Below are 26,638 nucleotides of genomic sequence, written 5' to 3' on the forward strand. Positions count from 1 at the left end.
CCACAGTAAAGAAAGTAAGTAAAAGGGGGCAAAGAGACACGTCTATTAAAAAAAAATCTGTTTAGGAATAATACTCTAAAATCTCCTGCAACTTCCACATCTTACCCAGAGGAATACAAGGCAGCCTTGACCCCCAACTCAAAAAATATCATTCACCAACAGCCAGCTCTCATTTCAACACTGATTATGCATGCGATGTGCAAAGTGTGCATTGGAGCTTACTTGAATATATTTGTTCTAGAAAGATTACCAATTACTAAAGAATAGGACAGGAAGAATTGTTTCTCATGCATAACTTGTGACATAAGAGAATCTTCTTCATAATCTTTATGCCCTGGTGTTCTTTAATTGACCTACTCTAATTCATGTAATTGAGGGTTATTTCCTAGACTACAAAATGAGAAAGAGGCATGGAATAGCTGCTAACCATCTAAGATTGCCTTTGCAATGGGAATGGTATATAGAAGATGGTAGTTTGTATTGAAAATTCCCTTATCCATATAGGGGCAACTTTTCTTAATCCTGTTAAACACCTGTCCACTGACTTTCTTAAACAGTGAACTTTTTGACAGTCTAACCACAGAATAATTTTTCGACAAAATGATGTTAAGACTTCAGACATCTAATTTTATTCTGTTCTGTAAATGATGCCCATTTGTCCTTGTATTATTTCAAACTTCATAGCTGTGATGTCTACTTAGTAGGACTCCTAAAACTTGAGCATGAGAAAATTAGTAGACATCTGATAACCTGACTGATGCCTTTGCTAAACAAAATCAGCGTCTGACTCTTTGTAAACATGAGGGGTGAATTTCAGTAAACTATAATATGTTGAACCGGGAGATATACATTTGCTTTAAGAAGACCAAAAGTCTATTTGAATTGAAGCTTCCAGAAATAATCTAGCTCCTGGGATAGGCTGGACTTAGGTCTGGATCATTCTTTGAGCTACTTTTGGACCTGTGTGCAGAACCTTAATATGTGTATCTCAGTTATGCCTGGAAGGGGGCAGAAACCACACCAACCTATGAAATTGGGGAAGCGAGGAATGGTCCCCTCTAGCATTCTGTAAATATACTTTGATCTCAGTGGGGGAGGGAAAGATAAAACAACCCAACAACAACAAATAAAAATCACCTGAAAGTAGTATTTTTCGTTAAAACTAAAATTATCTGGAAAATACTCGTAAACCATTATTTCATTGTGTTCTAATATTTGCCACAGGATCAAATGAAAGGGAAAATCATGACTGATTTCTCAAGTTAGAGTTCACTATCAAACAGCATAATTGCTTCCGAAATAAAAATAGCTAACGGCATATTGTTAAGGCAATTGGAAAATTGTCACCAGTATACTTGGAATTTGTGACATTTTTAACATCCCCCTTTTTAACACAACTTTCCATCATTTTTCGAGCATACTAACAAGTCCTGCATGGTGGTACAGCCCTGCATAGTTCAGAGAAGCAAATACTGGCTTGTTGCTGGTTTCATGTAACCGTGCCCTTTGATATCTTTTTTTTTTTAAGTTTGTAATAATGCTGTGACTACTGCTGTTCACAAATATTTTATTTATAAAATCTATCCTCCCCTAGGGCTGGTACAGAGGATCTACAAGCTGAAGGCTAGTCTATAAACTCCACTCACTCTAGGAGACTGAGCTTCTTTCTCTAACATCAATCGCTGAGCTGGGTGTTTAGACAGAGTAAACTAGCTGTGCTTCCCAATGACAACAGAGAAAGCAAAGCATCTCTTTGCAAATAGGTTTTCCTGTTGTAGCATTCCTTAGACAAAACACATTTAGAGAAATACCTTGTGAATAACAGGGCCTTGTCTTTCAGTGGGAGTGCTGGAGGCCAGTGCTAAAGGCAAGAGCAAAAATAAAATGCCTTTTTAAAAGCCTATCACCATCTCTAGATAAACATTTGAATAATAACCCTTAGGGACTTCATACTATTGACACGTGACCATGTTGTTCCAGAGATTATTGAAAACACTGGTACAGCATGAGTTAAGGTCAGGTGGGTAGAGGGGAACTACATTTTGTACCAGAAGACCTGGGGTCTCAAGAGCACAGAGATTGTTCCTATCAGCTCTCATTTACATGGACTTCCATCCATGGAGTATTAAGCATGACTATAGTTAATGGTGGCTCAGTTGGTAAAGAATCTGCCTGCCTATGCAGAAGACCTGGGTTTTGATCCCTGGGTAAGGAAGATCCCCTGGAGTAGGAAATGGTAACCCACTCTAGCATTCTTGCCTGGGAAATCCCATGGGGAGAGGAGCCTGGCAGGCTTCAGTCCATGGGGACGCAAAGAGTCGGATACAACTGAGCAACTAAACCACTATAGTTAATACTAAACTATGAGCTGTATTTCAGACTTTAGTTAAATTTTACTTACTAGCTAAAGCAAGAAGAAAAAGGCGTTCTTCATTTCCTCTCCCGATTTCCTAGCCACGCTTTGTTTACTGCAACCAACAGAGAACGTGGGCAAGGCCAACCACGGGAGGTTAGCACCCCCTTGACACTCATGGCTGGTCCCGGTTTCATGACCTGGGTGCTCTTCTTGCCTGCCTGCATGTCTTTTCCCCCTTCTGCATCCAGGAAGCATTGGTTTTTTTCCAACAAATTTCCGCTTTCTCTCAGTCCACTCAGAGTGCCCCATGCCCTTTTTTCTCTAGGCTCTTGCCTCATTGTGGTCCACCAGTTTCTGCCTGCATCTGTCTCAGATCCTTCATCTAATATCCCCAACTTAATATGGCAGGAGCTTGATCAAAATCGGTGATAGTCCAACACCCATACCAGGTATCTGGGTGTTAATGTTCAGCATTGTTTTCTCTCTGTTTTGTTTTGTTTTTATTTTCACACTGCACAGCATATAGAATGTTAGTTCCCTTACCAGGGATAGAACCTGTGTCCCTTGCATTGGGAGCTCAGAGTCTTAACCACTGAACTGCCAAGGAAGTCCCTGCTCTCTGGTTCTTGATCTATTGATGATGAAAGGGAACCTCTCTCCACTTTCTTCTTAATATTTTACTCCTAAAATATTATAGGATTGGGGGATCACTCCCCATCTTCACCTCTAAAACTTCCCCACAGGGAGTAGGCCACTGGCCAGTCATTCATCAAACTTGAACATGCAAACCATAAGCCAGGCATTCTCTAGACCCTGGAAACAGAATATGAATAAAATGCAAATCCTGCCATCAAAGAGCTCATATACAGACCAGTGAGCAGATGATAGCATACTCCAGTGGTTGATGAGTGAGGCATTCACAGCGTGGGAGCACTGAGAGCCCGCCACCTGCCCATCAGAGATAGTTACTGGGTCTCCACACGAAGCTCAGGGAGTAATTCAGTAACTGGTCTCCACCCTTTGTGGGACTAGAATGTCTGCAAGAAGACAGCTTGGGTGGTTTAATAGGCATTTACTCCATCAGATGCAAACTGAGGAAACTCTAGTTTCTACCTCTGCACTTGGTTACCTATTCACTTTTCATTTCTCTCCTCTGCCTCCCCTCTACTCCCCCTCCATCTCTCACTTGCTCTCTCTCTCACACACACACACAAACACACCAAACACCCACTCTTCATGGCAGCAATCTAGAAAAAGCTGCCTTCATTCGAGGTACAGAGAGGCAGCAACCAGATATGTTATTAATCATACAGACATAGAAGTATTTTAGAGGATTATCAAGGATATCCATACTCATTCCTTTCCCCTCTTTGCTCCCCTCAAAGCCATGCTGGCAACACTCTTCCTTATTGATAAATAAGCCACTCTTATCAATACGCCACTCTTCCTTATTGATAAATCAAGTCTGGGTGACTTGGGTTTGCAGGCACCTGCTCCTCATAGTAAATGGATGCTCTAAATGCCCCCATTACAAAGCTCGGTCTGCTCCTTTGATGAACGGTTCCATGTGAGGGAGGCTCTCACACTGCAATTTGTAGTCCTTTCCTTTCAATCAATCCCAGATATGAAGGATGCACACTCCACTGATGGGCCAATTCAATAACTGAGCCGCCACCCCCTTTACGGGACAATGCAGATGAAATGCTCTGTCAATTTAAACTGCTAGACAAATCTTGATTTTTCCAAAGCTAAGCGAGAGGCAAAATGCCCAGCAGAAGGAAATCAAACTATAATCATCCTCAAAGAAGATGTATTTATGACCCCTGCACTGACACTTGAAGGAAACTGATGGGCTAAAGATACATGAGTGAAATTGGACTAGGTATTTCTTTGGGTACCGTAAAACTGAAGGGCGTCTTATATCCCATGTTTTGTTGTCTTTAAGACATGAAAAGAAAAAAAAACAACAATATAACCCAGAAAAGGCAGTCTGGTCATGCTGCTTGCTCACTGTTGAACTCTCTAAACCATCTACCTCTAATTCAACCTGACACTGCTAATTTTGGCATTAGAGTTTGAAACGAAAATCAATATCTGTTTTGAGCTTGAAAAGAGAGTGACTGTACCTTGGGTAGAGCATGGGCCAGGCACTTATTTTCAGTGATCTGTAAGGAAGGTAATAGAAATTTCCAATTTGGAGCATTGAAAAGGCTTATCCAGATGAAATCTGATTGTCTTGAAATTCACTGTGAACTGAGTTCTTTCAGTGCTCTTAAGGCCTATTATAAAATGCTTTTCAAGCTTCCTTGCATGTTTTCCGTTTTAAAAACCCATGTTCCTGAGCATGTTACCCCCATGAGATTTGGAGACTTTGCCTGCCTTTCCTGCTAGGACAAAAGGTCTTCGACTAATGCAGGTGAAGAGTGAAAGGCTCCAGACCAGAAGACTGATTTATCCTGCGCTGTCAGGCTGAGAACTCGCCGACAGCTTTTGCTTTCAGCTTTTGCTGAAAAAGAAAACTCCTGTCTGCAGAGTTTATTTTGCATTGTGTTCTCTATTATCTTCACTTGTTTTCTATTACATTCAAGTCTCTTTGAAGAAAATTAGATCACTAAAAGATGTTTTATAGAATGTAGGCTGCTCTAATCTAACCTTTACTTCAATCTAGTCCTCTGATCAGACTTCATTTTTTGGGGCTCCAAAATCACTGCAGATGGTGACTGCAGCCATGAAATTAAAAGATGCTTACTCCTTGGAAGGAAAATTATGACCAACCTAGATAGCATATTGAAAAGCAGAGACATTACTTTGCCAACAAAGGTCCGTCTAGTCAAGGCTATGGTTTTTCCAGTAGTCATGTATGGATGTGAGAGTTGGACTGTGAAGAAAGCTGAGCACTGAAGAATTGATGCTTTTGAACTGTGGTGTTGGAGAAGACTCTTGAGAGTCCCTTGGACTGCAAAGAGATCCAACCAGTCCATTCCGAAGGAGATCAGCCCTGGGATTTCTTTGGAAGAAAGGATGCTAAAGCTGAAACTCCAGTACTTTGGCCACCTCATGCAAAGAGTTGACTCATTGGAAAAGACTCTGATGCTGGCAGGGATTGGGGGCAGGAGGAGACGGGGACGACAGATGATTAGATGGCTGGATGGCATCACCGACTCCATAGACATGAGTTTGAATGAACTCCGGGAGTTGGTGATGGACAAGGAGGCCTGTTGTGCTGCAATTCAGGGGGTCCCAAAGAGTCGGACACAACTGAGCAACTGAACTGAACTAAACTGAAGTAAATCCTCTGATCAACTGTTTCGTTTGAACATAGGAAGGAGGAAGTGAGAGGAAAAGGGAGGGGGAGAGAGAAAGGAAGGAGGGGAGAAGAGAGGAAAGTTCGTTCACACTGATGTGTCTAAAGAAAAAATTTTTTAGTGTTTTGAAATATTTCTTCTTTAAGATTTTTTTTGGTGTGGACCATTTTGAAAGTCTTCATTAAATTTGTTACAGTATTATTTCTGCTTTATGCTTTGGTTTTTTGGCCATGAGCCATGTGGGAATCTTAGCTCCCCGACCAGGGATTCAACCCACATCCTCTGCATGGGAAGCATAGAGTCTTAATCAATGGAACACCAGGGAAGTTCCTTTTATTTCTAATTATTAGATATATTTGCTATATATACTGAATTTTATACCATCTGAGCTGCAAAGACTGCAAGAATTCTCTCCTCCTAGAAAGCAAGAAGTATGGGAAGAATCCTTGTGTGCCCCTCTATAAAATTACCTAGTAACTCCAGCAATATATGCTCTATTGCTATTCCAAAAGGGACACAAATGAATTCTTTTTTCAACCAAGATGTCACATTCCTTACTACTCCATATCTGGTCTTAACTTTTAACTTGAGCCTCCACACACACCCATTCATACTTAGATAGCATCCTTTCCCCAAATGCTCTAGGAAGGAAAATGTAGATGGTCAAGAGTCAAAGTGCCTTCCACACACAGATACTTTCTTGAGGAGTAGTACTATTGACAGCTTAGTATGTGTCCTCCCACGCATGTCTCTAGGCAGCTGAGTCCGTGGTTTTGCTTTTCCTTTGTTCCTGTTTTGTCTTGTTTTGAAGTGTAGTTGACCCAGAACACTGTGTAGATCCAGGTGCACAGCAGAGTGGCTTGATATTTCTCTGCATTCAAAAATGCTCAACACCACATGTCTACTTACCATCTGCTACCATGCAGAGATATTACAGTGCTACTGGTTATATTCCCCATGCTACATATTTTATCCATGTGACTCATTTATTTTGTAACTGGAAGTCTGTGCGTTCTAATCTCCTTCATCCATTTCACTCATTCCCTCAACCCCCTTACCTCTGGCAAACACCTGTTTGTTCTCTGTATCTGTGAGTCTGTTTCTGCTTTTTTATGTTTGTTCATTTATTTTGTTTTTAGATTATACATACAGGTGAAATAAAATGGTATTTGTCTTTCCCCTTCTGACTTATCTCACATAGCAAAATATCCTCTAGGTTTGTCCATGTTGCTGCAAATGGTAAGATTTCATTATTTTCTATAGCTGAGCAATATTCCATTGTATATTTGTGTCACATTTTCTTTATCCATTTATTTAATCAGTGGACACTTAGGTTACTTCCATATCTTGGCTATTGTAAATAATGGTGCACTGAACACAGGGGTGCATATATCCATTCAAATCCTTGTTTTTGTTTTCTTTAGAAAAATACTCAAAAGTAGAATTGCTGAATTCCATACGGTAGTTTTCATTTTTGAGGAACCTCCATACTATTTTGCATAACGTTTTAACAGTTTACATTCCTACCAAGAATGCATGAAAATTCCTTTCTCTCCACATTCTTAGGACTTATTTGTTTTCTTTCTGATAATAACCATTCTAATTGGTGTGAGGTGGTATCTCACAGTGGTTTTGGTTTGCATTTCCTTGACGATTAGTTATGTTGAGCATCTTTTCATGTGTCTGTTAGTTATTTGTGTGTCTTCTTTGGCAAAAGGTTATTCAGGTCCTCTGATCATTTTTTAATGGGGCTGTTTTTTATGTTAAATTGCAAGAGTTCTTTTTATATTTTGAATATTATCAGATATGTCATTTGCAAATATCTTCTCCCATTCAGTAGGCTACCTTTTAATTTTGTTAAGAGTTTCCTTGGCATGCAAAAGCTTTTTAGTTTGATGTAGCCCCATTTGTTTATTTTTGCTTTTGTTTCCCTTGCCAGAGAAGACATATCAAAAAAAAAAAAAAAAAACTACTATAATCATTGTCAAAGAGAGAACTGCCTATGCTTTCTTCTAGGAGTTTTAAGATTTCAGGTCTTACACCTAGGTTTTAAATACATCTTGAATTTATTTTTGCCCTTGGTGTGAGAAAGTAATACAGTTTGACTCTTTTACAGGTAGCTTTCCAGTTTTCCCAACACAGTTTTTTGAAGAAACCATATATTCTTGCTTCTTTTGACATAGATTAATTGACCATATAAACATGTGTTTATTTCTAGGCTTTCTATTCTGTTCCATTGATCTATGTGTCTGTTTCTGTGTCAGTACCATACTGTTTTAATAATGGTAGCTTTGTAGTATAGTTTTGAACCAGAGAGTGTGATATCTCTAACTATGTTCTTCTTCCTCAAGATTTTTTTGGCTATTCAGCATCTATTGTGTTTCCATGCAAATTTTAAAATTGTTTGTTCTAATTCTATGAAAAATGTCATTAGTATTTTGATGGGGTTTGTATTGAACCTATAGAATGCCTTGTCTATATGGTCATGTTAACATTATTAATTCTCCCAGTCCATGAGCACAGTATATCTTTCCATTTGTTTGATCATTTGTAATTTTTCTATTAATGTCTTAAGATTTCCCCACTTCAAGAAACAACCCATGGGCTGTAGCCTGCCAGGCTCCTCCATCCATGGCATTTTCCAGGCAAGAATACTGGAGTGGATTGCCATTTCCTTCTCCAGGGGATCTTCCCAACCCAGGGGTTGAACCCAGGTTTCCCATGTTGCAGACAGACTCTTTACCGTCTGAACAATCAGTGAAGCTCCTCTGGAGAATCCCACGGACAGAGGAGCCTGGCAGGCTACAGTCCATAGGGTTGCAAGAGTCAGACACGACTTAGTGACTAAACCACCACCAAGGTTTTCCATGTACAGGTCTCTCACCTCCTTGGTCAGATTTATTCATTTTGATGCAAAATTGTAAATGGAATTGTTTTCTTAATTTCTCTGATACCTCATTGTTAGTGTGTAGAAATGCAGCATATTTGCATATTAATTTGTATCCTACAATTTTATTGAATTCAGGTTGCCTGCACCAGTGTCCTCAAGGTATAGTGAACTCCCCAAAATGGCTGCCACTGTGCAAGATCAGCAGGGGAGTCTGACCCAGGATCTTTTCTAATTAGTGCCTCTGCCTTAGGTCTCAGAGCTTGGGAGATTCTGCAGGAGCCCCTTAAGAGCAGAGTCTCTGTCTCCTGCAGCCCTGTGGCTCTCCTGAACACAAACCCTGATGGCCTCCAAAGCCAGGTGTTCTGGAGGCTTGTATTCTGGTGCAGTGCCAACAGGCTGGAGTGCCCACTGCCGGGCTCCTTGGGGAGAACCTCTGCATTTAAAAAAAATACCTCACTGATAACGTAAAAGAGATGGCAGTGGTCTCTCAGAAGCAAATGTCTAGGTACACTGGAAAGCCATAATATTATGTTTACATGCTAATAACAGCCTGGCTTGTTCAAATATTACCTGAAAATCATCAGTGTAATATTTCCTCCCGCTCCTATTTGACACCTTGAGAAAGCCACTCTGGAAGACATTTTTGGTAGGCATTTGTCATTCTCAAGATGAAAACCAGTGATTTAAACAATAAGTTATCCATACTCTAGCTAGATAACATAATAACATAAAATAGGGTAAGTAACTAGATTCTATTTAAATAATAGGTCTAATAATACTTTAAAATATGCCTCTTAAAGTCCATTAAGTATTAAGCTATGATTTTTTTCAAGGAAAACATATTTGAAATTAGGCCTATGACTGCCTTTATTTCCTGCAAGCTCATGAATTTTTGTAATTGTGATATATATCATACTTACAGAAGTGTAAAACATATATTTCATCCAAATGTTCATGTATTAATCAAAACATGATGCTAAATTCCATAGCATGTCAAATCCATACTAAGTGAGAATGTTCAGAATTTACCTTAAATTGTTAGAGTAAATCATTATCAGTTTTTAGATCTATTCACTCACCCATTCAAAAATTTATTATTGAATAAATGCTGTAAGTGTTGTAAAGATCTCTAAGTTAGGATTCTTACTACCTTCAAGAAGTTTTCATTTTGCTAGAGGATGCAAGATACTCCGACATGATTTTTTTCAAATAACTATGAGAGATAACTCTGTCTTCATGAGTAGATTCATGGAAGAGTTGAGCTTGAGGAATGAGCTTAATTCTTTGTCCCATTGGGTCAGGAAGATCCCCTGGTGCAGAAAATGGTAACCCACTCCAGTATTCCTGCCTGGAAAATCCCATGCCTGGTGGTCAACATTCTATGGGGCCACAAAGAGTTGGAAGCAATTGAGAACTAAGTGCGCACATGCACGCACACACACACACACACACACACACACACACACCCAAGGACAGGGGAATAGAAAAAAAAAAGTCTAAATGATGAGTGGAGGCTTCTCAGGTGGCTCCGTGTTAAAGAATCCACCTGCCAGTACAGGAGATGCAGGAAACACATATTCAGTCTGTGTTGAGAAGATCCCCTGGAGTAGGAAATGGCAACCCACTCCAGTATTCTTGCCTGGAAAATTCCATGGACAGAGGAGCCTGATGGGCTATGTCCATGGGGCCACAGGGAGTCTGACGTGAACAAGCAGCCAGGCAACAGGCACAATAATGAAGGTGTATGAATCTTCTTAGAACATAAATAAATAAGCAGTGGAACAGCAGGAACAAAGAACAGAAATAAAAAGACAAAAATTGTTTGTGAAATGGCAAGGAGCCCAGCTTACCTAAACATACTGTGTCTATGGGAAAATGACGAAAGAGAAATGGGAGATGGATTGAGGTAGAGAGCAGTGAAAGGTTTGGACTTGTGTTTTAGTCACTGGGAAGTTTCTCAAAGTTTTTAATGCAAAGGTTGGATGGACCTGGAGATTATCATACTAAGTGAGTCAGGCAGAGAAAAACAAATACCATATAATATCACTTAATTTAAAATTTAAAATATGACACAAATGAACTTATCTACAAAACAGAAACAGACTCATAGACATAGAAAACAGACTTATGGTTGCCGAGGGGAAAGGGAGGTGGGAGGCTGAGGTTAGTAGATACAAATTATTATACAAAGAATGGGCAAACAAGGTCCTACCATATAGCACAGGGCACTATATTCACTGCTGCTACTGCTAAGTCACTTCAGTCGTGTCCGACTCTGTGTGACCCCATGGACGGCAGCCCACTGGGCTCCACCGTCCCTGGGCTTCTCCAGGCAAGAACACTGGAGTGGGTGGCTATTTCCTTCTCCAATGCATGAAAGTGAAAAGTCAAAGTGAAGTCACTCAGTCGTGTCCGACTCTTCGTGACCCCATGGACTGTAGCCCACCAGGCTCCTCCGTCCATGGGATTTTCCAGGCAAGAGTACTGTATAAACCATAATGGAAAAGAATATGGAAAATATATATATATATAAGTGAATCATTTTGCTGTACACCAGAAATTAACACAACACTGTAAATCAACTATACTTCAATAAAATTTTAAAAAATTAAGTTTTTATGCAAGGGTCAAATGAATAATGAAGAAGGCAATGGCAACCCACTCCAGTACTCTTGCCTGGAAAATCCCATGGACGGAGGAGCCTGATGGGCTGCAGTCCATGGGGTCGCGAAGAGTCAGACACGACTGAGAGACTTCACTTTCACTCTTCACTTTCCTGTGTTGGAGAAGGAAATGGCAACCCACTCCAGTGTTCTTGCCTGGAGAATCCCAGCAATGGCGGAACCTGGTGGGCTGCCATCTATGGGGTCGCACAGAGTCGGACACAACTGAAGCGACTTAGCAGCAGCAGCAGCAGCAAATGAATAAAACAGCCCTTTAGGAAGATTAACCCAGGAGTAGAATCTTAGATGGATACTGGGGGCAAGAAAGAGAGAAGCCAGAGAGAGCAGTTAAGAGAGTAGTATAATAGATCAGCTAATAGAGGCTAAATTAAAGTGGGAGTCTTGAAAATGGAGAGGGAAAGCTAGTAAAAATCTTCATGTTAACGTATTTTAACTTACACTTTTCTTCTTGAAATAATCATAATTTGTATAGTTTGTTTCAGGCACTCAGCTACATGCCAAGGCTAAAGAGATAAAATATGGATTCTCTTTTCAAATATTCAGTATAATAAAAAGCAATAGTAACATTTCAATCCTATAAAAAGTATTCACAAATGAATTCTACCAAACTTTTAAGAAATATATAGCTCTAATGCTATTTAAACTTTTCAAGGTTACAGGAAAAAAGGAAGCATCCAGTTATTTTTGTGAAACCAGTATAAGACTTAATCCAAAAATTTAACAAAGCACTAAAAGAGATAAGTAATTATAGACCAATTTCACTTTCAAACAATACTACAAAATCTTGAATAAGCAGAATCAAGTAAACTATTAAAAGAACACCATGCCATGACCAACTGAGGTTTCTAACAGGAGTGTGAAGACAGCCCCTATTAGGAGATCTATTAATATAACTGCAACTGGGATGAGCATGGCCTTCCCTCAGACCCACTGTAAGAGTACAGATGGACCCCAGGGCTCCCCCTATTCATCCAGAGAGCCAGGTGTTGTATAATGTCCCTTCATTTCTGCCTCCACATCAAAGCTGGCCTGCATAGAGAGGGGAGCCAGTCTCTGTGAGCTCCAAGCAAAAACCCTTGCATTGGCCCAGTCTTGCAGCTTTACCCCCACTATCTGTAGACTCTCAGGAGGAATCTCATTATGTCTGTTGTCACTGTTCAGAGCAGTGATGACAAAAAATCCTCATCTCCCAAGACTGTCTTCCCAAAAGGTTTTCTGTATATCCATTTGTCCCCAATCCTAGTTCTCTTCAAACCCTGAAATCTTTCATTGAGTCCTCAGAAACCCACAGTCAGAAAAGCAGCACCCTCCACCTTTTCTCCCAGTATTCTTTTTATTGCTTGTGCTAACTAAAACCTGGCTGTCTTCCCAAGACATCACCTTCTCTGCTGTGTTCTCAAGTGTTGGCAGTCTTCTCCTCCATAGCCTTGGGACCTTTGAGCCTAAAGGTATGACAAGTAACCCTGACCTTACTGCTACTTTTTGCAGGCTAAAACCCTACCTATAAATCTCAAGTAATGAGACTGTATTCTCTTATGGTTTACAGTCATCTGTCTCCATGTCTCTCCTCTTCATCCCTTGACGCTTTCAGCTCCTGGTTCATTGTTACCACACATAATGATCTTCGAGCATTTTCGTCTCTCATTTTCTTAACTTCCTCTCCTTGTCTCTCATCTTATCTTACCTACTCATTCCTGTCATTAAACCTAGACCTTTCAGTAGTGAAAACTGCACTGCCTTCAGAAACTCAGTTTCAAAAATCCCACTATCTTCTGCCCCTCCACTTTGCTTCACATAATAAATACAGAGAAAGAGACAAGAAGGGGGCAGGGCACAACCTTTGAAAGAATGACATAGCCGTTGAGGACACGACGAGAACTGGTCAGGATCAACTAGTTTCACGATGGCAGACAAGTCAACTTCCACTAGAACAGTATTTATTTATTTTTTAAATTGGAGAATAATTGCATTGCAATATTGTGTTAGTAGCTGCTGTATAATGAAGTGAACCAGGTATATGTACACATACATCCCCTCTCTCTTGAATGTCCCTGCCATCCTCCACATCCCAGCCCTCTAGGTCATCACGGAGCACTGGGCTGCGTTCCCTGTGCTACACAGCAGCTTCCCACTGGCTGGCTGTTTGAGACATGGTGCTGTGTATAAGTCAGTCCTACTCGCCCAGGTCGTCTCACCCTCCCCTTCCCCCACTGTGTCCACACATTTGCATCTCTGTTCCTCCTCTCCAAACAGCAAATCTACACCATCTTTCTAGATTCCATACGTATGTGTTAATATAGGATGTTTGGTTTTCTCTTTCTGACTTCCTCACTCTTTATGCCAGACTCTGGATCCATCTGCATCACTACAAATGGCCCAGCTGCATTCCTTTTCACAGCTAAATAATATCCCATTGTGCATGTGCGCCACATCTTCTTTATCCATTCATCTGTCAGTGGACACCTAGGTTACTTCCGTGTCCTGGCTATTGTAAACAGTGCTGTAGTAAACAAAGCAGCTGACAAAGAACTACTCTCCAAAGTATACAAGCAGCTCATGCAGCTCAATATCAAAACATACCAGCAACAAGCCACTCAAAAATTAGGTGGAGGGCCTAAATAGACATTTCTCTAAAAAAGACATACAGATAGCCAGTGAAGACATGAAAAGATGCTCAACATTGCTCATTATTAGAGAAATGCAAATCAAAACTACAAAGATGTATCACTTCACACCAGTCAGAATGGCCATTATCAAAAAATCTGCAAACAATAAATGCTGGAGAACGTGTGGAGAAAAGGGAACCCTCTCACACTGTTACTGGGAATGTAAATTGTTGTGAATGTAATTCACAATCACTATGAATTAAAGTATGGAGGTTCCTTTAAAAACTAAAAAAAAAAATCACTTCTCAGCCTTTTGGCTAAGATTAAGTGTAAAAAACTAAAGATAGAACTACCATATGACCCACCAATCCCACAACTGGGCACATACCCTGAGAAAGCCATAATTCAAAATGGTGTGTGTATTCCACTAGACCTGAGCCTCATTATACGCTCATTATACCCTCATACGTAATACATCAGCATGCTAAATAACACACTCACAGGCGCTGTGACATTTCTGAGGCCAATCATAAAAGGCCAAAAAGTGAGCAGCGATCCAATTCCTGGAAATCTCTGCCCCTTTCTCAAAATAGTTGGAATAATCCTCCCATCCATTCACCTATGAAATTACCCAACCTATATAAAGATGTAAAAGATGGATCACAGACTTTAAGCTGCTTAAAAACAAAGGAAAAAAGATAATAAATTGGGGACACAGGTAAAAGTGTAAGAATTCTCCTGTGAGACTTAAAGCTTAACAATGTGGAGATGTTAGTTTCGGGAAGAAATCTACCAGCATCAAGTTGAAAGCAAGAGCAGGAAATGCTGACACTCAGGATCAAAGTTAAGGTTGACATTTCTGGAAACTTAATGAGAGCAACTTAAGTCTGTGATCCATCCCTTACCTCTCTGTCTTCTGCGTACTTGCCTGATAAAACCATTACATTAATCACTGAACTCTCTGCCTACTTCTTATTTGTATCTTTACCACAGAATGTCACTGCAGAAAAATATACAGCCAAGTGGTTGGCCTCGTTTTAAATTCATGATCACTAACCTCAAGTGGGCCCTTAATGCTAACTCTGATCACTATATTCCCTGAGTTCATTCTCTCTTCCCTTCTCCTAGACAATTATGCCACATTTTGTCCCCTTTACCCAAACCTCCAACACGTTTCTTGTCCATCCTCACTCTCAATTGATGACCCTATTTCTTATTTCATTTTTTAAAAAATCGAAAGAATACTTCAGTGAAATATCATCACGTCTACTCATTCACTGACATCTCTGCTCAATATACATTCTCTCCTTTTACTGAGGATTGAGTGTTACGCTCCTAGCCTAGGCCAACCTGTCCACCTGTGTACTATGTCTCATCCATTCTCATTTTCTCAAAGCCATTACCTCCAACAGTTCTCCCCTCCCTCTCCATCTGCATTAAATGGCCTGTAGATCATTCTTATCAGTATATGAACGTACTGTCATTTCTCTCATCTTTTAACCTCACAACTTCTCACCAGTTACTGTCACATTTCTCTATTCCACTTTATCGCAATTTAAAGAGTCATCTATGTTAGTTGTCTGTAATTACTGTCTTCCCATTCGCTCCTGAACCACTTAGTTCAGTCCCACCTTCTACCAAGATTGCTCTTCTCGAGCTCGTCAATGAGTTTCACATCGTCAAACCCTGTCGTCATTTCTCAGCCCTCCTCATCTTATTTGACCTATCAGCAGCCCTGAGCAGGGTTCATTACTCCCTCCTCCTTTGTCTTTTTTTTTTAATATTTCTTTGTTTATTTGGCTGAACTAGGTTTTAGTTGGGGCACTCAGGAGCTTTGATCTCTGTTGTGGCATGTGGGATCTAGTTCCCTGACCAGGGATTGAACCAAGCCCCCTGCATTGGGAGCTTAGAGTCGTAGCCACTGGCCCACCAGGGAAGTCGCACTGCCTCTGCTTTAAATATTCTTCCCAGTGGTTCACCTTATTGGCTCCTCCTTCCTCCCTAGCCGCTCCTTCTCAGTCTCCTTTGCTGATTCCACCCAATCTACCTGATCTTTAAATATTAGACCCATAGCTTGAGCTTTAGTTTCTTCTCTGTTTTGTTTGCACTCATTCTCTTATTTATCTCCTCCAGTTTCATGGCTTAAGTATTAGTTATTCATTAATAGACGGAGAAGGCAATGGCACCCCACTCCAGTACTCTTGCCTGGAAAATCCCACGGACGGAGGAGCCTGGTGGGCTGCAGTCCATGGGGTCGGGAAGAGGTGGACACGACTGAGCAACTTCAATTTCACTTTTCACTTTCATGCATTGGAGAAGGAAATGGCAAGCCACTCCAGTGTTCTTGCCTGGAGAATCCCAGGGACGGGGGAGCCTGGTGGGCTGCCATCTATGGGGTCGCACAGAGTCGGACACAACTGAAGTGAGCTCAAAGTTATATATGCAGCCTGGAGCCCTCCCCTGAATTCTGTACACAGGTTCCTCCTTGACATCTTCACTTGGATATCTACCAGACATCTCAAATTTGGAAGGTGCAAAATCATCCTCTCATCACTTAACTTCAAATGAGCCCAAAGAGTGCTCTCCTAGGCTTTCAGGTCCCAGTTAATGGATGCTTCATTTGTACGTGGGTGCTAACCTGCTTCAGTCATGTCTGACTCTTTGTGACCCTATGGACTATAGCCCACCAGGTTCCTCTGTCCATGGGGTTCTCCATGGACAAGAATATTGGAGCGGGTTTCCATGCCCTCCTCCAGAGGACCTTCTCAACTCAGGGATCAAACCCGTGTCTGATAGCGTCTCCTGCATCTGCAGGCAGGCTACCACTAGTGCCACCTGGGGAGCCCATTCGTGTACAGATTTAAACGTGAGTGTCGTCCTTAGTCTCCTCACATCCACGTCCAGTCTGCCAACAAATCCTGTTCCTTAAAAATGTGTCCAATATCATGTAACATCTTATGATCTCCCTGCTACGGCATGGTCCAAGCCATCCTAACCTTGCTTGGACTGTTAAATAGCTTCTTATACAGTCTACTCAATAGTTTTCAGAGTTATCCTTTAAAAATAAAGTTAGATTACATCACTTCTCTGCTTAGAATCCCTCCAAATGATTTCCTATCTCACATGGAGTGCAAGCTAACGTGTCCACAGTGGCCTGTGAGACCATGCATGATCTGGCCCTCCGTCACCTCTCTGACTATCTTCCTACTCATATCACCGACCTGTGTTTCTCTTCCTCTGCCCGTAGGGGTCCTCTTTCTGTTCCTAGACCACACCAGGCGTGCTCCCACACCAGGACCTTTGTATTTGCTTGTGCAGTGCTCCTTCAAGATATTTCCAAAGCGTATTTCCCTTAGAATTTCAGTCAAATATCATCAGGTCATACTTTTTTATTTGGGGTATAATTGCTTTACAATGTTGTTAGTTTCTGCTGTACAGCAATGTGAATCAGCTATATATCCCCTCCCATTTGGACCTCCCTCCCACTCTCCCTGGTCATACTTTTAAAAGTTGCAAACCACCCCCCCCACACACACAAATATACATTCCTTATAGGTATATACTTTGCTTCCCCTATAGCATATATTATCATCTGACATAACATGTTTTATTTATTTACCATCTGTCTTTAACCTCTAGAGATATAAACTCCATGACAACAAGATTCTTTTCCACTTCCTTTCCTCAGTATTGTATCCCCAAACCTTAGAACATAGACACATTATATGTGTCTCACCAATTTGCTGAATGCATGAACAACTGAAGAGAAAGATCACTTGATTATTCCAATGGAGAGCACAATACATTTAATAAAATTTATTATCTATGATAGGAATAATTCCATTAAAGATAATAATAACATAAAGATACCCACTATCACGGCTATCTTTTAACCTTGTCATAGAAAAAAAAAAGAAGATATATAAGAACTAGAAAGGGATGAGAAGAGTGCATGCTTATTTATGTAGATATAATCACTTAATTGAAAAACCAAGGAAAAGCAAATGAAAATCCTTATAACTTGATGACTAGATACAAAATTAATATGTAAAAATTAATAGTCTTCTAACTTCTGCTTAAATGTAGAAAGCTAGAAAAAATGTCATTCTCATCCTTACAGCAACAACAGAACTACAAAATCTGCAAAATAAATTTTTCTTGAGCTCATAAGAGACCTGAGATCACAGGGTAACCAACCGAACTCTACAACCAGAAGAGGAAAACTAGCAATGTGCCTTCATAAAAATAAAGCAGTACTACATGACAACATACCACAAACGAGTTGGTTTTTTGTTGTTGTTGTTTTTAAATGAACCTGGGGGAAAAATCTGTAAATATCACAAAGATTTCATCTCTTTTATAAAAAGAGATCATAAATCAGTAAGCCAAAGACCAATAACCCCATTTTTTAACAACAACAACAACAAAAAGGATATGGAGAGTTTACTGAAAAGTGAATTTTAAAATTGTGTAAAATTTTAAAAAGTGAAAAAATGCTAATCTTTACTCATGATAAGAAAAATGTGAATGAAAAGTATAAGAAGAAATTTTTAGCTTTCAAATTGGCAAGTTTGATAATGCAATATGTTTGGTGAGCATGTGATGGTACAGTTATATCCCATGTATTACTGGTAAAAGACTAAATACAACCTCCAGGGAGAGTGGTCTGGCAGTTATAGAAATTTAAAGTGCACACAGCTTTGACCCATAATTCTATGTTTACTCAACACATTCATTCATTCATTTGCTTGTTCATTCTTTCACCTATTTACTAAGCATCTCTATGTGCTAAGCATTGTCTGAGGCACTGGAGATACAGCAGCAAATAAAACATAGTCTCCATTCTCATCCAACTTATTCACTAGAGGGGAATCTAGAGCTGCAAACATAAGCATATAACATGACATAATACATCATAATGTAATATGCAGTAAAATATGATATATATATATCCCACTGTGTATGGACAGAGAGTGATGGAATAAGACAATTCTACTTTAGATAGAATGGCTAAAGAAGACCTTTCAGAAGAGGTAACATTTCGGGAGAGACCTTATTAAAGTAAGGGAGTGAACATAAGTGTCTGTTGGTGGGGAGAAGGGTGAGGGACAATCCAGACTGAGGGAAGAACAAAGGCAAAAGCCTTACAAATGCCTAAGTATTGATTCACAGTATTGTAACTATAAAAGGTTGCAAACAATTTAAATGTTCAACAAGGCATTTAGTGACTGGTTAAATTATGGTGCATCCATAGGTGAAACACTCTTACACTATTAGCAATGAATGAAGCAACTCCATATGTACTAAAAAATAATAGTCAAGAGAATGAGACTAGCCATAGACTGGGAGAAAATATTTGCAAAAGACACTTCTGATAAAGAACCTTATTCACAATATACAAAGAACTCTTAAAACTCAACAGTAAGAAAAGAAACTACCTAGTTTTAAAAAAAGCCAGAGATCTGGAAATACACTTCACCAAATATCGTAAAATATTTGTGTCTCTTTGTCTGACTTAATTCACCTAGTATGGACAATCTCTAGGTCCATTCGTATGGCTACAAGTAGCATTATTTTGTTCTTTTTAATGGTTGAGTAATATCCCATTGTGTATATGTACCAGATCTTTATCTATTCCTCCATGAATAGACATTTACATTTGCATGTTTTGGCTGTTGTAAATAGTGCTGCAGTGAACATTGGAGTACGTATATCTTCTCAAATTATGGTTTTCTCTGGCTATATGCCCAGGAGTGGGATTGTTGGGCCATGTAGTAGTTTTATTTTTAGTTTCTTGAGGAACCTCCATACTGTCCTCCATAGTGGCTGTACCAATTTACATTCCCACCCACAGTAGAGGAGGGTCCCCTTCTCTCCACATCCTCTCCAACACTATGTCATCTGTTAAATAAGAAAACAGATCAGCATGAGTGACAGAGAACTGAGATAACAGGGCAAGGTTGTGTCAGAGAAGTTTTTTAGATAGGTGGTTTAGATGTAAAGCTACAAGGGACTCTACTCAAATTGTTATGTAACTCACTTGACATTCCCAGCACATATGATAAAAATGCTGCAAGATGCAGGAACAGATTCACACAACTTTAAACTGCGTGAAGTCTTTGGTTTTTTACTCCCAGTTTCTTAAATAAAAATTGCAATGAATATATATATATATGTATACATATATATACTTTGTATCTATACTATACATGTTTTAATATATTTATATTATATTCACTTATATAAAATCCCATGGATGGAGGAGCCTGGTAGGCTGCAGTCCATGGGGTCTTGAAGAGTCAGACACAACTGAGCAAGTTCACTTTCACTTTTCACTTTTATGCATTGGAGAAGGAAATGGCAACCCACTCCAGTGTTCTTGCCTGGAGAATCCCAGGGACGGGGGAGCCTGGTGGGCTGCCGTCTATGGGGTCGCAGAGAGTCAGACATGACTGAAGCGACGCAGCAGCAGCAGCACTTATATATCCCTATTATTTATATATCAAATATTCATATAATTATGTATTGTATATATACTTGTAAATTTGATGTGGCCTTTTTAAAAATTTGATATAGTCCTATCACTGAAAATCTTATTTTATATTTTTCTTCAACTTAATTTATTCTTAATGGGATTAACCATAAAAAATAAACCTTTTCAAGTAATTTTTGTCATCTGAATATGTATTGTCATCATTTTTAATAGTTTCCCATTCATTAAAACATAATTTATGTATTGTCTTTCCACATATAAATTGTCAGTTATGAAATACGGTACTTTTTCTTTCCCCCAGCCACATTGCAAGAGAGCCAAAGAAGGTGAACTTGAAAGGAGGAGGTTATTTGTGTAGTAAGGAAAAGCAGTCTTCCAATTCTGCTGTCTTCCTCTTTTCTGTCCTCTATGCCTAATACAATTACATAACTGAAATGCACAAAAGTGACTCCATATCCTCTTTGCTCTTTAAAACAACAGAATCCATAAAAATTAAGATACTTTGTGTAGCTTAAACCTTCTTTCGTTAAAGTGAAAGTGTTAGTCACTCAGTCGTGTCTGACTGTTTATGATCCCATGGACTGTAGCCTCTGTCCACAGAATTCTACAGGCAAGAATACTGGAGTGGGTTGCCATTCCCTTCTTCAGGGGATCCTCCTGACCCAGGGATCGAACCTGGTCTCCTGTATTGCAAGCAGGTTCTTTACTGTCTGAGCCACCAGGGAAAAGAAACAAATTTTGAATAAGTGGGCTTTTTACTTATATACAAAACAGAAATGAACCCACAGACATAGAAAACAAACTTACAGTTACCAGAGGGGAAAATAATATATTTAAGAAGAAAGCAACTTTAAAACTGAGTACTTCTTATGTATTCATTAAAGAATTATCTATAGATCTTGCTGGGGAACTTTTTTCTAAATTAGCTGGCTTTTCAGACCAATAGTTTTGTCTTTTGTGCTCTCACCTGAACTTTTAAGGACAGACATAGGTCATTTATTCTGTTTTTCAATAGATATTTATTGGTCATCTACTCTGTGCCAAGCAATACTTTATTATATCACAATTTTTTGGTATAAGCAGAGTTGAGAATTTTTTAAAGTATATCTGATTTACAATGCTGTGTTACTTTCTGCTATATAGCAAAGTGATTCGGTTATATATATATATTCTTTTTTATATTCTTTTTCATTATGCTTTATCACAGGATATTGAATATAATTCCCTGTGCTATACAGTGAACCTTCTTTATCCATTCTATATCTAATAGCTCACATCTGCTAATCCCCAAATCCCAATCCATCCCTCCCCACTCTGCCTCAACAACCACAAGTCTGTTCTCTGTGTCTGTGAGTCTGTCTCTGTTTTCTAGGTAAGTTGACTTGTGTCATATTTTAGATTCCACATATAAGTGTGTCATATGATATTTGTCTTTTTCTAACTTATTTCACTCAGTATGACACTCTCTGGGTCCATCCACATTACTACAGATGGCATTAATTCTTTTTATGGCTGAGTAATATTCCACTGTATATATGTATTGCATCTTCTTTATCCATTCCTCTGTCAATGATATGTTGCATTTTTTAAAAAAAATTATCGAAGTTTAGTTTGATTTACAATGTTTTGTTAGTTTCATGTGTAGAGCAATGTGTACTGTTATAAATATATATAATCCACTCTTTTTTAGATTCTTTCCCATATAGGTTATTACAGAGTATTGAGTAGAGTTACCCATGCTATACAGTAGGTCCTCATAAATTATTTATTATATATATAGTAGTGTGTATATGTCAATCCCAAACTTCCAGTTATCACTTGTCACATATTTAAAACCAAATCATAAGCTACAAGCTGTGTTCATTCAGGAAACATTAAGTATATACTCAGAATGTGGTCCACTGGAGAAGGGAATGGCAAACCACTTCAGTATTCTTGCCTTGAGAACCCCATGAACAGTATGAAAAGGCAAAATGATAGGATACTGAAAGAGGAAATCCCCAGGTCGGTAGGTGCCCAATATGCTACTGAAGATCAGTGGAGAAATAACTCCAGAAAGAATGAAGGGATGGAGCCAAAGCAAAAACAATGCCCAGTTGTGGATGTGACTGGTGATAGAAGCAAGAACCAATGCTGTAAAGAGCAATATTGCATAGGAACCTGGAATGTCAGGTCCATGAATCAAGGCAAATTGGAAGTGGTCAAACAGGAGATGGCAAGAGTGAACGTTGACACTCTAAGGATCAGTGAACTAAAATGGACTGGAATGGATGAATTTAACTCAGATGACCATTATATCTACTACTGTGGGCAGGAATTCCTTAGAAGAAATGGAGTAGCCATCATGGTCAACAAAAGAGTCCGAAATGCAGTACTTGGATGCAGTCTCAAAAACGACAGAATGATCTCTGTTTGTCTCCAAGGCAAGCCATTCAATATCACGGTAATCCAAGGCTATGCCCCAACCAGTAACACTGAAGAAGCTGAAGCTGAATGGTTCTATGAAGACCTATAAGACCTTTTAGAACTAACACCTAAAAAAGATGTCCTTTTCATTATAGGGGACTAGAATGCTAAAGTAGGAAGTCAAGGAATACCTGGGGTAACAGGAAAATTTGGCCTTGGATTACGGAATGAAGGAGGGCAAAGGCTAATAGACTTTTGCCAAGAGAACGCACTGGTCATAGCAAACACCCTCTTCCAACAACACAAGACAAGACTCTACACATGAACATCACCAGATGGTCAACACTGAAATCAGATTGATTATATTCTTTGCAGCCAAAGATGGAGAAGCTCTATACAATCAGCAAAAACAAGACTGGAAGCTCACTGTGGCTCAGATCATGAACTCCTTATTGCCAAAATCAGACTTAAATTGAAGAAAGTAGGGAAAACGACTAGATCATTCAGGTATGACCTAACTCAAATCCCTTATGATTATACAGTGGAAGTGAGAAATAGATTTAAGGGACTATCTGATAGACAGAGTGCCTGATGAGCTATGGACAGAGGTTCATGACATTGTACAGGAGACAGGGATCAAGACCATCCCCATGGAAAAGAAATGCAAAAAAGCAAAATGGCTGTCTGGGGAGGCCTTACAAATAGCTGTGAAAAGAAGAGAAGTGAAAAGCAAAGGAGAAAAGGAAAGATATAAGCATCTGAATGCAGAGTTCCAAAGAATATCAAGAAGAGATAAGAAAGCCTTCCTCAGCAATCAGTGCAAAGAAATAGAGGAAAACAACAGAATGGGAAAGACCAGAGATCTCTTCAAGAAAATGAGAGATATCAAGGGAACATTTCATGCAAAGATGGGCTCAGGAAAGGACAGAAGTGGTATGGACCTAACAGAAGCAGAAGATATTAAGAAGAGGTGGCAAGAAAAGATCTTCACAACCAAGGTAATTACAATGGTGTGATCACTCATCTAGAGCCAGACATCCTGGAATGTGAAGTCAAGTGGGCCTTAGAAAGCATCACTACGAACAAAGCTAGTAGAGGTGATGGAATTCCAGTGGAGCTATTTCAAATCCTGAAAGATGATGCTGTGAAAGTGCTGCACTCAATATGCCAGCAAATTTGGAAAACTCAGCAGTGGCCACAGGACTGGAAAAGGTCAGTTTTCATTCCAATCCCAAAGAAAGGCAATGCCGAAGAATACTCACACTACCACACAATTGCACTCATCTCACGAGCTAGTAAAGTAATGCTCAAAATTCTCCAAGCCAGGCTTCAGCAACACATGAACTGTGAACTTCCAGATGTTCAAGCTGGTTTTAGAAAAGGCAGAGGAACCAGAGATCAAATTGCCAACATCCACTGGATCATGGAAAAAGCAAGAGAGTTCCAGAAAAACATTTCTGCTTTATTGACTATGCCAAAGCCTTTGACTGTGTGGATCACAATAAACTGTGGAAAATTCTGAGAGAGATGGGAATACCAGGCCACCTGACCTGCCTCTTGAGAAACCTATATGCAGATCAGGAAGCAAGAGTTAGAACTGGACATGGAACAACAGACTGGTTCCAAATAGGAAAGAGTACATCAAGGCTGTATATTGTCACCCTGCTTATTTAACTTCTATGCAGAGTACATCATGAGAAACACTGGGCTGGAAGAAAGCACAGCTGAAATCAAGATTGCTGGGAGAAATATCAATAACCTCAGATATGCAGTTGACACCATCCTTATGGCAGAAAGTGAAGAGGAACTAAAAAGCTTCTTGATGAAAGTGAAAGTAGTGAGTGAAAAAGTTGGCTTAAAGTTCAACATTGAGAAAACTAAGATCATGGTATCTGGTCCCATCACTTCATGGGAAATAGATGGGGAAACACTGTCAGACTTTATTTTTCTGGGCTCCAAAACCACTGCAGATGGTGATTGCAGCCATGAAATTAAAAGACACTTACTCCTTGGAAGAAAAGTTAATGACCAACCTAGACAACGTATTCAAAAGCAGAGACATTACTTTGCCAACTAAGGTCCGTCTAGTCAAGGCTATGGTTTTTCCAGTGGTCATGTGTGGATGTGAAATTTGGACTGTGAAGAAAGCTGAGCGCTGAAGAATTGATGCTTTTAAACTGTGGTGTTGGAGAGTCTGTTGGACTGCAAGGAGATCCAGCCAGTCCATTCTAAAGGAGATCAGTCCTCGGTGTTCTTTGGAAGGAATGATGCTAAAGCTAAAACTCCAATATTTTGGCCACCTCATGGGAAGAGTTGACTCATTGGAAAAGACTGATGCTGGGAGGGATTGGGGGCAGGAGGAGAAGGGGACGACAGGGGATGAGATGGCTGTATGGCATCACCGACTCAATGGACGTGAGTTTGGGTGAACTCCGAGAGTTGGTGATGGACAGGGAGGCCTGGTGTGCTGTGATTCATGGGATTGCAAAGAGTTGGACACGACTGAGTGACTGAACTGAACTGAACTGAACTGAACTGAACTGAACTGAAGATACCATGCAAGGTACAGGGATGAATATATTACATTTCAGAAGAGAAAAGCCTATAATCTGAAGATTACAAAAAATTGTGATTACATACTTATATTCAAACCACAAAAATTTTTTCAAAAATGACATCTTCAAGTCAAAATACACGTTCAGGTGTGTAATGTACACACATTAAGGATACAAACTCTAACACGAGATTCTTTGCTTCTCAAGTTTTTGACCCGCCAATCAACCTATCAAAAACTCTGAGTCTGACCATGGGAAACCCAACAGGCTTATGTTCCCTGATACAAGCACTTAAATGCATTTATATGTATTCTTTTAATGTGTTAGTATTTCCCTCATAGTTGTTTGTTGCTTAGTCATTCAGTCTTGACCAACTCTTTGCAACTCCTTGGACTGTAGCCTGCCAGTCTCCTCTGTCCATGATATTCTCCAGGGAAGAATACTGGAGTGGGTTGCCATTTCCTCCCTCCTCTGGAGCATCTTCCTGACCCAGGGATTGAACCCACGTCTCCTGTGTTGGCAGTCATATGCGTGTTGGCAGGCCTGAGGACCTCTTCCATCCTTGTCCAGGGGAGTGCTAACCTCCTCTCCTTTCATATAGCGCTATTAATTGCTTTAACAAATTGTACGTAAGACTCTCACTTCTTCTCTGAAGACCAGGCACTAGTACAGAAAATCATGCTGAGTCCTCCACTGCAACCCTCTCCCCAGCCATGGACTCCTGAATCCATCTCACCTGAACGCTGCCACCAGCTGTACCCCAGCATCTGTCACTCTCAAGTGTATATTTTTCACTCAGATGGTCCTCAGTGAATATCTGTTGAATGAATGACAACCGAAAAGGGATTACCAGTGGACAGACACAGTGTGTGTTCAACATAAGCTCTACCCACTATTGGAAAAGCCCCGTTCAAAATTTGTGTCACTTGAACAGTAAAGTAGCATTAATCTTCTTCTCACTCATTTTTATACAAGGGGAATTTAAAATATGCTTCATCAAAAGTGTTCACTGAGCAATGGGATTGCTATTTGGGTTCTACAAAACACCTGTGGTTTTAGACCCAGAGGAGGTCTAAGCTGCATTTCAGAAGCCTTTGCGTACACTTTTTATTTCTCATTGTCCTCACCTCCTCTGAAAAGAATGGCTGACAACCTTTCCTTGTGATATCTGAGCTTTTAAGAATGTTGTTTTATCTGTTTTTTATGACCAACCTTACACTTGTTAAGTGTACATGAAGACCCTGCGATAGGGTGCTCCGTGAATTAACAAGATTGGCTGGACAAAAGAAAAGAAATCATTTAGAAACAAATATTCACATTAAATACCTTGGATAGGTAGGCCT

At 39.8% G+C, this 26,638-nt stretch overlaps 1 protein-coding gene and 1 non-coding gene across 2 annotated transcripts in view; one reads left to right on the plus strand and one right to left on the minus strand.

Annotated features, from left to right (window-relative positions):
• TTC29 (tetratricopeptide repeat domain 29) overlaps positions 1-26,638 on the plus strand; it is a 260,760-nt gene that overhangs the window by 218,054 nt on the left and 16,068 nt on the right. The window lies entirely within an intron of this gene.
• LOC138422980 (U6atac minor spliceosomal RNA) lies at positions 25,772-25,899 on the minus strand. The gene has a single exon (XR_011250092.1). It is a non-coding gene; the product is annotated as a U6atac minor spliceosomal RNA (small nuclear RNA).

Source organism: Ovis canadensis, chromosome 17 (assembly GCF_042477335.2).
Source record: "Ovis canadensis isolate MfBH-ARS-UI-01 breed Bighorn chromosome 17, ARS-UI_OviCan_v2, whole genome shotgun sequence".
Taxonomy (NCBI): domain Eukaryota; kingdom Metazoa; phylum Chordata; class Mammalia; order Artiodactyla; family Bovidae; genus Ovis; species Ovis canadensis.